This window comes from Hyperolius riggenbachi, chromosome 4 (genome assembly GCF_040937935.1).
Source record: "Hyperolius riggenbachi isolate aHypRig1 chromosome 4, aHypRig1.pri, whole genome shotgun sequence".
Classification (NCBI taxonomy): domain Eukaryota; kingdom Metazoa; phylum Chordata; class Amphibia; order Anura; family Hyperoliidae; genus Hyperolius; species Hyperolius riggenbachi.
In genome coordinates this window covers 200,060,526-200,073,198 of record NC_090649.1, presented here as the reverse complement: position 1 = coordinate 200,073,198, position 12,673 = coordinate 200,060,526, and the positions used below count along the sequence as shown (strand labels likewise).

At 41.0% G+C, this 12,673-nt stretch overlaps 1 long non-coding RNA gene across 1 annotated transcript; it reads right to left on the bottom strand.

Moving 5' to 3' along the window:
• Positions 1-1,155: 1,155 nt before the first annotated feature.
• On the bottom strand, positions 1,156-9,939 carry LOC137570624 (uncharacterized). Its single transcript, XR_011031117.1, has 3 exons — positions 9,897-9,939; positions 2,234-2,396; positions 1,156-1,459 (listed from the first exon to the last, which is right to left on the bottom strand). It is a non-coding gene; the product is annotated as an uncharacterized lncRNA (long non-coding RNA).
• Between the last annotated feature and the right edge of the window lie 2,734 nt (positions 9,940-12,673).

Below are 12,673 nucleotides of genomic sequence, written 5' to 3'. Positions count from 1 at the left end.
ATGAAATATGAATATGAGACCCCAGGGCAATCCTAGTAGGATCAGATCTATGGACATAATTGATTGTCTCGTCAGTTTATTTTCATTTCAGGTAACACTGTAAAGTACTAATGGAATAGAAGACATTAATATATGCAAAGTTGCCAAAAAACAGATAAATTATAGAGTTCAAATATTAACCATGATACCTTCAAAAACAGGTGGTGAGGCAATATCTAAACTGGCATCAATAACAGAAAATAAGAAAAAAAAAAAAGATTTTCTATATCTATCTATCTATCTATCTATCTATCTATCTATCTATCTATCTAACTCTTTGTCTCTCTGTCTCCCCCGAGAGACTATGTAATTTTCCTAAACTTGAGCATTTTAGGCTTCATTACTGTAATACAGTGCTGCTTCTCATCTGGCTGGTTTAAAATTATACCGAAACATAAGAAAGTCATAACAGTTGTGATATCTTCCTGTCTGCACACCACAACATGAGTAAGTATAGATACGGACCACTTACTTTTTAACATCTGCATCCCTGGTATAAAACATCTGCTTCATAGTATGCTTTTTGTGTCACATTTAAACCACTTTTAAATGCCAATGGCATTTCATAGGGGTTTGAGTGAGTTAGATATTTGAAAAAAACAACAGCTATACAGAGAATAGGAAGAATTATATTTCTGATCAAAACTCCTCTTCTGCACATGTGTAGCCCACTACTCTGCTCAAATTACTTATCACTATTTTACTATACTTGAGTGATCCAATCAAAAATATGTATTATTTTTCTTCACAATGATGACCAAGGACACTTTTTGTTTTAGTTAATAAGGAGAAAAACAGCACATCATCAGTATGGACCAATTGAAAATCATCTTCTGTTCTAAGAAAAAAAGAACATAGGTACTTATTCAATGAACCCCTTCACTGCCCCCCGCCCTGTAATTGCCTGCTTTCAGCATATCACCATCCACAGGACCAGAATCCTATGTGATCCAAGCCAACAGAGGGCCATTTCTTTGGCTTTTGTCTGGCTTTTCCCTCTGGCCCCTAGAGAGGTACTTTAGACTTTGACTGTGGTATGGCTTAGATTGTGTGCTAGTCTGAGAGACAGTTTTTGACATGACATGACTCTATATATGCACAAAAATAAACTCTGTAGGTGTTTTAGCAGTGTTTTATATATACTGCATGCGATTGACTGAAGTTTGGTTATGTACGTGTCAAATCATATTTTGCAAATACATGACAGCAAACAGTTAAATCCCCAAGTGATTTGGGTACTGATCTCCAAGATTATCCTTGACATTTGACCTTACAGATATGTTTTCATTTTCACATGATTTTGACATTTGTGGTTGGTAAGATTTTGACTAAGCAGTTTGCTCAGTAAGCAAGAACCATCAAACTGTTTCATGCGGGGGTATGTTGTGACCTTATAATTAAGATCTATATCAAGAACAACCTGTAAAAAAGAAAATACAAATAGTTGAAGTAATTGCTACATAAACAACATTGAAAGTTATATTTCATTACAATTGGTTTTACTGCTGAAACTTGTACTCTTATATTATTCTAAATGCATGCATTAGATAATAAAAAGAATAACTCAGAGACGTTTTGTCTGGGCCCTTCATCTGCTGATAATAGATAAACATCTTTACAAGTAATCTCTAATCATCAATAGCAATGCATTAAATTATTAATTTAGCTCCTATAAGAAGATATGATAAGCAAAGTCCACTTATAAACTTTTAAACAGCTTTACCACAAAACTTTGTTGTATCTTGTTGCATTCCCAGCACCCTTTTTAACGCTATCAATAAATTAATGTTACAGTACTGTACATCTACTAGAAAGGTATAGAAGTGTTACCTCATTTCGTACTGATTATAAACACCTTTTAGAAATCCCTATGCTATTTCTTTGGAAGCAGGACATTTGGGAGCTAGAGGTGGGGGGTGGGAGGTTAGCCATTGGTGTGTAATCTTTTAAGGTTAAATGTCAGGGAGGGAAGTATTTTAGTATTTTAAGGTTAGCCATCTTGGGGAATTTTTATGGTTAGGCATCCCCCCGGGGGAAGGGGGGGGGGGGGTTAGGGTTAGACTGTGGGGAAGGTTGGGGTTAGGCATCATCAGAGGGGAGGGTTAGGGTTAGGCATTGGAGGGTGATGGGGTTTAGGGTTAGGCATCAGTAGAGGTAGAGCTATATCGGTAACGTTTACCGATATTTTACTTACTGAATTAGCACTGAAAAAGGTACATTTGCCGATATTCTACTGTCGGATATTTCCTGTGCAAAAAGTTCTGGTTGCCCTTTTTTGCATGTATGCGTTTCTTTATCCTGATTTCTTCCACACTTGTACAACAACATAGCATGAGTTCCTGATGTTTGGGCAGTATCTGGAAGCAAGTGCAAATTTTCGAAACTGGTTCTCTGATTAATAAATATCATACAGTTTGTTTACTGAAGAGGTAGTTATCCAATGGCCTATACTGCTGGCAGTGAACTATTGACTCCCATAGGTGGATCAATACACTTAGGAAAAATTTTAGACAAGTAGTCAAAAGTATGATCATATACAGTAGTAATTACAGTTTAATCCATAAGGGAAGGGACGATAGTTTTTGCAGAAATCTGGATGAGATCAAGTGGAAAAAGGTGGTAAATAGATCACTACTCTCCATATGATTTCTGTTCAGGGAGAAATTGACCATTTATTAAGGGGCCACACACCATACAATTTTTTTAAATATCTGTTCAATTTAAGAATATCAATCAATTTTTCTGACTGATTGCGACATTTCAAAAATCTGAACAATGTACCACACACATGTGTTCAATTTTTCCTCATTTGTGTAAAAATGTTTGGAAACTCTTATAAAATTGCTTAGATGTATATATTAATAAATTGAAAATCTACCGCACACCATTCAATTTTCAAAAAAAAAAATCAGAAAAATCCACCATTCTCGCTCAACTTTTATCGTATAAAAATGGGAAATACCATCTGATTTCTTGCCCGAATAAAAAAAAAAAGTTTTAGATTTTTTGGGAAATCCAATCTTTTTTGATTGAATTACTGTAAAATTGGATTATTTTATTGTATCGTGTGTGGCCAACTTTAGACTGGGCTGCCAAACAAGGTATGGTGTTGGAAGTACAGACAAGACACTGCAAATGTGAGCTATATATTCTAATCCTAGCTTTACAGTATGAATTTCAGAATACCTAATCAAGACTCAATGTGGTATGATTTGGGAGGGGGGGCAATAACAGGCTTCCTGTGAGTGCCATTCAGAAGTTTGCCAGTAGTGGATACAAACAAGAGGCAGTGCAGGTCATGGGATTTCACTGCTGAACAGCATTCAAAGCAAATCTGAACTAGAGACTACCCGAACAGTTCGCTAGCGAGCAGTATTCCGCAAACATCGGCTGTTCGATTTGCCCCCTATACATTATCAATCAGCTAAACTTTGACCCCTTACCTTACAGTCAGCAGACATATGGCAGCCAATCAGCTAGCACCCCTTCCTGTACCCCCACCCCCCATCAAAAAGCAGTAGCGGTGGCCATATTGGATTAATTTTCTGCATGCTGTTGACTTTTAGTGAGAGCAGGATCAGACTTGCTGCAAATAGTTATGGAAAGTATTAGCTTGGCCTGTGTTCTTGTTCCTCACTTGCTGTGAAAGCACCCCAAACAGGCCTTTTGAGGGATAGTGGTCTCCTGTGGTTTTTTGTGTGTGACACTCCACAGCCCACTGACACCCAGAGCTGTGTGCACACTACTGCTGTTGCCTCATTAAGATGCAGGCACAGAACCACTCCAGTGCATCATTATTTCTCTGTATTCTGATAGTACTATTGCATTTCTCTGTGTGTGACACTCCACAGCCCACTGACACCCAGAGCTGTGCATATTGTGATTTCTGCCCTTTAGGGATTAAAACCTGACTTTGCGTCAACTCTGTAATTTTTGGTTGGGACTTTTGGCATGGATCCCCCTCCGGCATGCTCCTGTCCAGGTGTTAGACCCCTTGAAACAACTTTTCCATCACTTTTGTGGACAGAAACAGTCTTTGGAGAATTTAAAATTTGCCTGCCCATTGAGGTCTATGGCAGTTTGCCAAATTTACCTGTTCGTGAACATTTGTAGAAGTTTGCATTCGCAGTTCGCAAACGGGAAATTCTATGTTCGCGACATCTCTAATCTGAAGCAAAAATGATCTTATGAGATAGCAAATTGTATGTGTAGTACGTATAATAGCACATTAGTAACAAAGAACGTCTCATATTTTCAGTTATATAGCTTTATTTATAACATTGCATTGGACTTTCAGTTGCATTTTAGAATCCACACTCTGTATTTTGAGCTGTAAATCCAGCAGAGATAGTGACCCTTTGAAATTTCCTGCAGTAAAACCTTATCTCCAGCTTTCTCTCACTGTTTCTTGGCTGTTTAACCATTTCTGGACCGAGGTGATAGAGATCTACGCCCTGTTTTGATGGGCTCCTGGTTGGCAGGGCGTAGATCTCTATCAACAGCGCCGCCGCTCCCCGCCACGATCGTGCGCACCGAACTGGCCGCACTTAGCTGTCTTATGACAGCTAAGGCTTCCGGGTATCGGCAGGAGCCGTCACTGATTCGCTCCCTGCCGTGTGATCGCTGTGAGCCAATCACAGCGATCACCCTCCGAAAGGCAACGTAGTTGCCGTTCCGCCTCCCTCTCCCTGTCACTGTGTGAATCTTGTGTGACAGGGAGAGACGCACAGCCTGCAGCCGTGACAGGCTGTGCGATTTTAGTGTAAAAACACTTTTCTATTCCGATCTCCCTCCCATTCATCCCTTGATCCCCACCCAACCATCTATATATATATATATATATATATATATATATATATATAAATCTATATATATATATATCTATATCTATATCTATATATATCTATCTATCTATCTATCTATATATATATATATATATATATATATATATATATATATATATATAGACATATATATATATATATATATATATATATATATATATATTTTTTTTTTTTTTTTTTTTTTACTGGATTGTGATTTCAACCACTTGCCGACCGCCCCTACCTCTGGGCGGCGGCAAAGTAGAGCCCGCAACAACCGCAATACGCCGATCGGCGGCGGCTCATTGCGGACTAGCTGGCCGGGGATCGCACGCTGGATGTGCCCACCCGCAACGTCAACCCGCCGGCCAATTAACAGAGGCGGCGGGTTGTTAACCCCCGATCTGCTGCATGTAAAGCGGATAATACGCTTTGTAATGTATACAAAGCGTATTATACAGGCTGCCTCCTGCCCTGGTGGTCCCAGTGATCGAGGGACCACCAGGGCAGGTTGCAGCCCACCTAGTAAGCACCCAAGCACACTGATCCTGCCCCCTGATTGCCCACTGCACCCATCAGACCCCCCCTGCCCACCCCTCAGACCCCTGTTTGCACCCAATCACCCCCCTAATCACCCATTAATCACTCCCTGTCACTATCTCAACTCTTTTTTATCAATCACCCCATCACCACCTGTCACTGCTACCCATCAGATCAGACACTAATCTGCCCCTTGCGGGCACCCAATCACCCGCCCACACCCTCAGATAGCCCCCCAGACCCCCTCTGATCAACTCGCCAGTGCATTGCTTGCATATATTCTCCTCTGTAATCACCTACTGATCACCTATCAATCACCCCGTCACCCCCTGTCACCACCTGTCACTGCTACCCATCAGATCAGGCCCTAATTTGCCCCCTGTGGGCTTCTGATAACCCGCCCAAACCCTCACCCGCCCCACCGCAGTGACAGAATTTTTTTTCTGATCACTGCTGGTACGACTTAATTGTGGCTGAGACCAACCGTTATGCCACACAATACGCAACCGCCAATCCAAGAAGCTACTTTGCCCAGCCTTTTCGGTGGAAGCCACTCCAAGTTTCCAAACGTAACATTTTTTGGGGCCTTCTCCTGAACATGGGTGTAGTCAAAAAGAATGTATTGCGGTCTTATTGGTCTATGCACCCAATACATCACATGCCCATATTCTGTGCTGCCATTTCCAGGACACAATTTGAGAACATCCGGCGCTTCCTGCACTTCAGTGCCAATACAACCTGTCATCTAAGAGGCCACCCTGCTTATGACCGGTTCCACAAAATTCGGTCCCTCATAGACCACCTGTCATCAAAATTTGCAGATGCTTATACCCCTGAACTGTCATTTTGAGGCATTAGGTTTCCAGACTACTCCTCACGGTTTTGGGCCCCTAAAATGCCAGGGCAGTATAGGAACCCCACAAGTGACCCCATTTTAGAAAGAAGACACCCCAAGGTATTCCGTTAGGTGTATGACGAGTTCATAGAATATTTTATATTTTGTCAAAAGTTAGCGGAAATTTATTTTTATTGTTTTTTTTTTTCACAAAGTGTCATTTTCCACTAACTTGTGACAAAAAATAAAATTTTCAATGAACTCACCATACACCTAACGGAATAGCTTGGGGTGTCTTCTTTCCAAAATGGGGTCACTTGTGGGGTTCCTATACTGCCCTGGCATTTTAGGGGCCCTAAACCGTGAGGAGTAGTCTAGAAAACAAATGCCTCAAAATGACCTGTGAATAGGACATTGGGCCCCTTAGCACACCTAGGCTGCAAAAAAGTGTCACACATGTGGTATCGCCGTACTCAGGAGAAGTAGTATAATGTGTTTTGGGGTGTATTTTTACACATACCCATGATGGGTGGGAGAAATCTCTCTGTAAATGGACAATTGTGTGTAAAAAAAAATCAAAAAATTGTAATTTAAAGAGATATTTCTCCCACCCAGCATGGGTATGTGTAAAAATACACCCCAAAACACATTATACTACTTCTCCTGAGTACGGCAATACCACATGTCTGACACTTTTTGCTCACCATGCCTCTTAGTGAATACTTTGGGGTGTCTTCTTTCCAAAATGGGGTCATTTGGGGGGTATGTATACTATCCTGGAATTCTAGCACCTCATGAAACCTGACAGGTGCTCAGAAATGAGAGAGATGCTTCAAAATGGGAAAATTCACTTTTTGCACCATAGTTTATAAACGCTATAACTTTTACCCAAACCAATAAATATAAACTGAATGGTTTTTTTTCATCAAAGACATGTAGCATAATAAATGTGGACAAAAATGTATACAGAAATGTTACTTTATTTGACAAATTTTATCACAGGAAGTTAAAAAAATCATTTTTTTGACAAAATTCATGTCTTTTTTGATGAATATAATACAAACTAAAACTCGCAGCAGCAATCAAATAGCACCAAAAGAAAGCTGTATTAGTGACAAGAAAATGAGGTAAAATTCATTTAGATGGTAGCTTATATGACTGAGCAATAAACCATTAAAGCTGCAGTGGTCTGAATGGAAAAAAGGCTCTGGTCCTTAAAGGGACACTTAAGTCAAACAAAAAAAAATGAGTTTTATTCACCTGGGGCTTCCAATAGCCCCCTGCAGCTGTCCGGTGGCCTCGCAGTCTCTCTCCGATCCTCCTGGCCCCGCCGGCAGCCACTTCCTGTTTCGGTGACAGGAGCTGACAGGCTGGGGACACGAGTGATTATTCGCGTTCCTGGCCACAATAGCGCCATCTATGCTGCTATAGCATATATCATATACCATATAGCAGCATAGAGGGTGCTAATGTGTCTGGGAACACGAAGAATCACTCACGTCCCCAGCCTGTCAGCTCCTGTCACCGAAACAGGAAGTGGCTGGCGGCGGGGCCAGGAGGATCGGAGGGAGATGGCGAATGCACCGGACAGCTGCAGGGGGCTATTGGAAGCCCTAGGTGAGTAAAACTCATTTTTTTGTTTGACTTAAGTTTCCCTTTAAGGGGCGAAAAGACTGCGGTCCTTCAGTGGTTAAGCTATTTAGAAAACAGGACTGAGTTAGACCAAGTTGGTCAAATAGCTCAGAGAAGCTCTTTTGCATTAAACAGTAACTGTTGGGCATAAATACAAATTCAATTCTCTATTGCAGGCTGCTACATTGGAAAAAAAGGATGCTAACTAGGCAATTCAAAAGTTAAAAATCAATCTTACTTTTTTTTCAAATAGGTTTCCTCTCCCCATGCCCCCAGGCTCAAACTGTATACACAGACGCAAAAGAGAAGTGACATGGCATGCTGAATCAGCCTGATTGGCTGAAGCCTATGTCACTCATCTCTGCTTGGCCGTCTGGTCTCCCCTTGATTGCGGTGGTCCTAGCCGCTCTTAGGGCGCAGGGAGGGGGGCCAGAGGCTATCTCCTGTCACTGTCCTCAGCCCCCCTCCTCCAGTGGCATCAAAACATGGACACTACAATACATATGTTATGTAAGTAGAGCAAGTATTTATCTACTTACATATGTGGTGGGTTTTTTTTTTTTGGGGGGGGGGGCACATTGTGGCTAACAGTTTCTCTTTAACATTGATAACAACCCAAGTTTATTTTAACTCTTCCTGTATTGGAAAACAACATGAGGCTCTTTTCTTTGCGACTAATGTTCTATGTACTATCTGTACTACACATATAATTCAAGTTTATTTTTGCTTCAGATTTGCTTTAAGAAATTATACTGCATGGGGGAATGCCGTGGAATGATTGAAGTGGAAAATGAGAGGGTAGAAAGCAGCTTCAACAGCAGCTCCTGATCAGTAATAGACATTTTAAAGTATTGTTTTTATCTGTTACGGTTCTATAAGCCAACAGTCAGTTTTTATATGCAGTTTACTGCCAGCAATGAATGTGTGCCGACTCAGCCCATTCAACAGTCTAGAAAATGTTCAGCTAAAAACATTGCACTAAAGAGCAGGATAAAACCTATCTCTAACTCACACATAAACTCCTTCCCCAACTTCTACACAAGCCTAAACTCACATCCTGCTTTTCAACCGGAAGCTGGAAGGAGCAGTAATGATGTTGCACCCACTCTCTTTTCTGAAAGTAAGCTGATTTGGTTTACCAATGCGGTGGGCATATGGTTCAAAATAAACAAAAATCTAATGAAAATGTATTTAGAAATAACAGCATGACAAGCAATGTTCAGTTTGGGGTTTTTTTTGTGTTTTTTTTTTTTATTGACAATTTTTCTATGTGTCTATGGCTTTTCATATGGGTTACAGAAGATGTCCATGGCTTTGCACTTCAGCATGCACACAGCTAATTGCTGAAGTCTTGACTGATCTCTAAAGGTTCGTACACATGTCAGACTTTTATAAGCTACCAGTCGTCAGACCCGCCCGCTTGCTCGGCGGATCGGTCAAAAACAGCCTTATCAGCCTGACAACAGACTGTGCACACCGGCAAACTGTCAGCAGGACGACCGCCCTGCGGTAGCTTGTAAAAGTCTGACGTGTGTATGTAGCTTAACAGTCCATGGTAGTAACTCAAATAAAAAATCAATGACTGGAAGAAATCAATCGCTTACCTGATCTACCATATATCTTAGAGTAGTTAGGCAGACATTTGTTCACCTGTAATGCTAGAACTATCAGAGTAGTCTGGAGCTGAGACTGTACACATTAAGTCAAGATAAGACTAGGTGCTAGCAGGCTGCAAGTAAACTAGCAGCTTCTGGCACATTTTAAAATGAAAAGTGTTTAATGCAAAATGCTCACATTTTCATTTAGCTACTACTTTTACAATATTCTTTAAGATAATTTTAAAAGGTTTAAACTGTACCTGAGGCAATATGTGACATGATGAGATAAACATGTGTATGTGCAGTGCAAAACATATTAACCTCCTCAGCGGTAATCCCGAGTACAGCTCGGGTGGAAAAAACAAGCCAGGAGCGATAATCCCAAGCTGGCCTGGTGGAGCAATGCGCACAGCGGGCGTTTTCTCTTACCTCCTGGAGGAGTCCGACGTTGGCTGCCATTCTTCTTCCTCACATCTGCCTGGTGAGATTGCCGTCTGTCATCGTGACGACAGATGGTGATCTTACTACAGGGTTACAGCGCCACCCGAAGGATGGCGGAAAAACTGCAGTGCTTGATCCCACGGAGGTGAGTGAGAGCTGGGCTGCTGCAGATCTCCCTAGCAGAATGATTTTTTCCCAGTTTTAGGGTCTAAAAGCATGCAAACAAACTGCACCACTTTTAGACTCTAAACTCCGGAAAGAATCGTAACACTAAGGGAGTTAATAACCAGGTTATTTTACTTGTTTTATTTTGCTGCCTGAAAGAGCTAATTTTCAGGCATGCAAGGGACAGCTTCTGTCTTGTCGGTACCTTGTCAGGAATACAGTAAACCTCACTGATAAGCAAATTACAGCCATAAAAGATTTCCTAGTAGAATACAACTCCTGTGGGCAGGTGAAAGATAGAAAAAGGTCACTAGTTCATGTATTTTAACGCTATGACACTTAAAGAGGAGCTGCCAGCCATACTATCTCAGAAAAAAACACAGAAAAAATAGACTGTCTATCTTGAACCAATCCTGACATGATTTCCTCCCTTACTCTGTCTGTGTTTGTATTGGCCGCCCTCCTCCCAGTCTTCAGACACTCCCACCCAACTCTGCAATAGAAAGTGCATTGTCATTTTGTGACTCTGTAGTTTCTCAGCATGAGAAATATTGGTCAAACAGAGAGGAAAAGAGTTGTGGAAGAGGAAAAAAGGGGGGAAAGACGCTTCAGACAATTAGGCTGCATTAGTTAAGTCTGAGGGGAAAGTAAAGAAGAAAAAAGAAAACCCAGCATGCACTGCAACTTCCTTTATGCAGCAGTTGTACCAAATAAGAGCCAGGGAAATGGGAATGATCTTTTATGTACAAGAAAAGTAAGATGATTTTTAACTTTTGGATTGCCTGGTTATCAACCTTATTACTTGTTTACCAGATAAAAATAAAGAATTGATTTTTGATTAATAAACAATAAATCATTCAATCTAATTTGTAAATGTTTAAATATAAAATAAAACCGTGGGATATCCAAAAAAAAGTCATGTTTAGGAGTAGGAGGATAAATACAATTGTTTATATCTTTAATTTATATTTACATTGGATTCATTTTAAAGGTCTAAAGCATATTTTCAAGGTGGGTGAGGGACAGGGTTGCCACCTCATCCCTTTAAATACAGACACATCTAAGTTATACAGGTTCTGGGGCTACTCACACATAATCAGTACCTAAACTGCATTTAACTAGCCACAAGGCATGTATAATTCATATGAGCCTGTATTTAAAGGGATGAGGTGGAAACCCTGGCGAGGGAGGGGGTGGATCAGCTTTAAACAGTCCTCTCCGCACATAGTGAAGTTCCTGGAGGTGGCATTTAAAACAGATAGCTTTAAGTACCTGCTTTAGTTAATTAGAAATGTATCAGAAGCTCAATAATCTGAAAGCAGTATATAATACATACATAGTGCAATATGATAATTACTTCCTTAAATTTATCCTTAAAGGATACATCCAAGGTAAAATCAAAATCAAAATCCACCTACCTGGGGCTTTCTCCAGCCCCTAGCAGCCGTCCTGTGCCCTCGCCGCAGCTCCTTTCACTGCCGGTGTCCTCCGCTGAAGGTCACGTGGTGTAGCCGACGTCATCAGGTCTCTACTGTGCAGGCGCAGAACTACTGTGCAGGCGCAGAACTACTGCGCCTGCGCAGTAGAGACCCCTGACGATGTCAGCTACACCATGTGACCCGTGCCGTGGAGCGCACAAAAAGCTGACCCGGAAGCCGACCTGGCGAGGTCGGCTTCTTCAGCGGAGGACACCGGCAGTGAGAGGAGCTGTGGCGAGGGCACAGGACAGCTGCCAGGGGCTGGAGGAAGCCCCAGGTAAGTGGATTTTGATTTTGATTTTACCTTGGATGTATCCTTTAAGGATAAAGACACCAGTCATTACATTTTGCTTTTTTAACATGCAGGCCACACACATAATCTGAAATATAGATATTTGCATCCATGGATCTTAGCTGGGAAAATTTAAAAGTGGACATTTTTCATTGCTAAGACAATGACATAATATGGCCATGTTAGATAATAATGCTATTCTTCATTAATGGAGACAATGAAAATACTGCACACCAATTACATTTCTCCATGTGCATCATCCATGAACAGTAGCCCCTTTCTTTTATGAACAACTCTCTTGAGCATCAGTTTCCCTTTTTCATGTTTTGCTCCTCATTTTCAGCCTCCTTTTTCATATTCCAGAAATCTAGCCCTGCTCATAACTAGTTGCTCTGGAGAGAAAAAAACATTTTTTCTTTTGTAACAATTTTTCAGCGGGATGCTAACTGCCCATTCACAGTGTTGTGTCTTGGAAACAGCAATTTTTTTTACACGCACTGTTTAATATATCTGGCACTTTTAAGCATGTCCTGTCACTCATTTCAGGGAAGACACAAGTAAGATGCACTAAACAAGAGTTTTCTAAAAGCAGTACAAAATAAATGTGTATACCGTGTATGAACATTGCCATCCTAATGGTGGTTAGTTTTATTTATAGTTTCCCTGTTAGCTGAAGCCCAAAGGTGTGAAAGAAACCAAGTAATACTGAAAGAAGATCAGTGAGAAGACCACTTGGTATGTTAAAAACACAGGTGCAAGTAAAACAGATAACAAGCTTAGTGATTTAGCCACAGTGTGACAAACACTGCTTGAGTGACCATTCCCTGGGC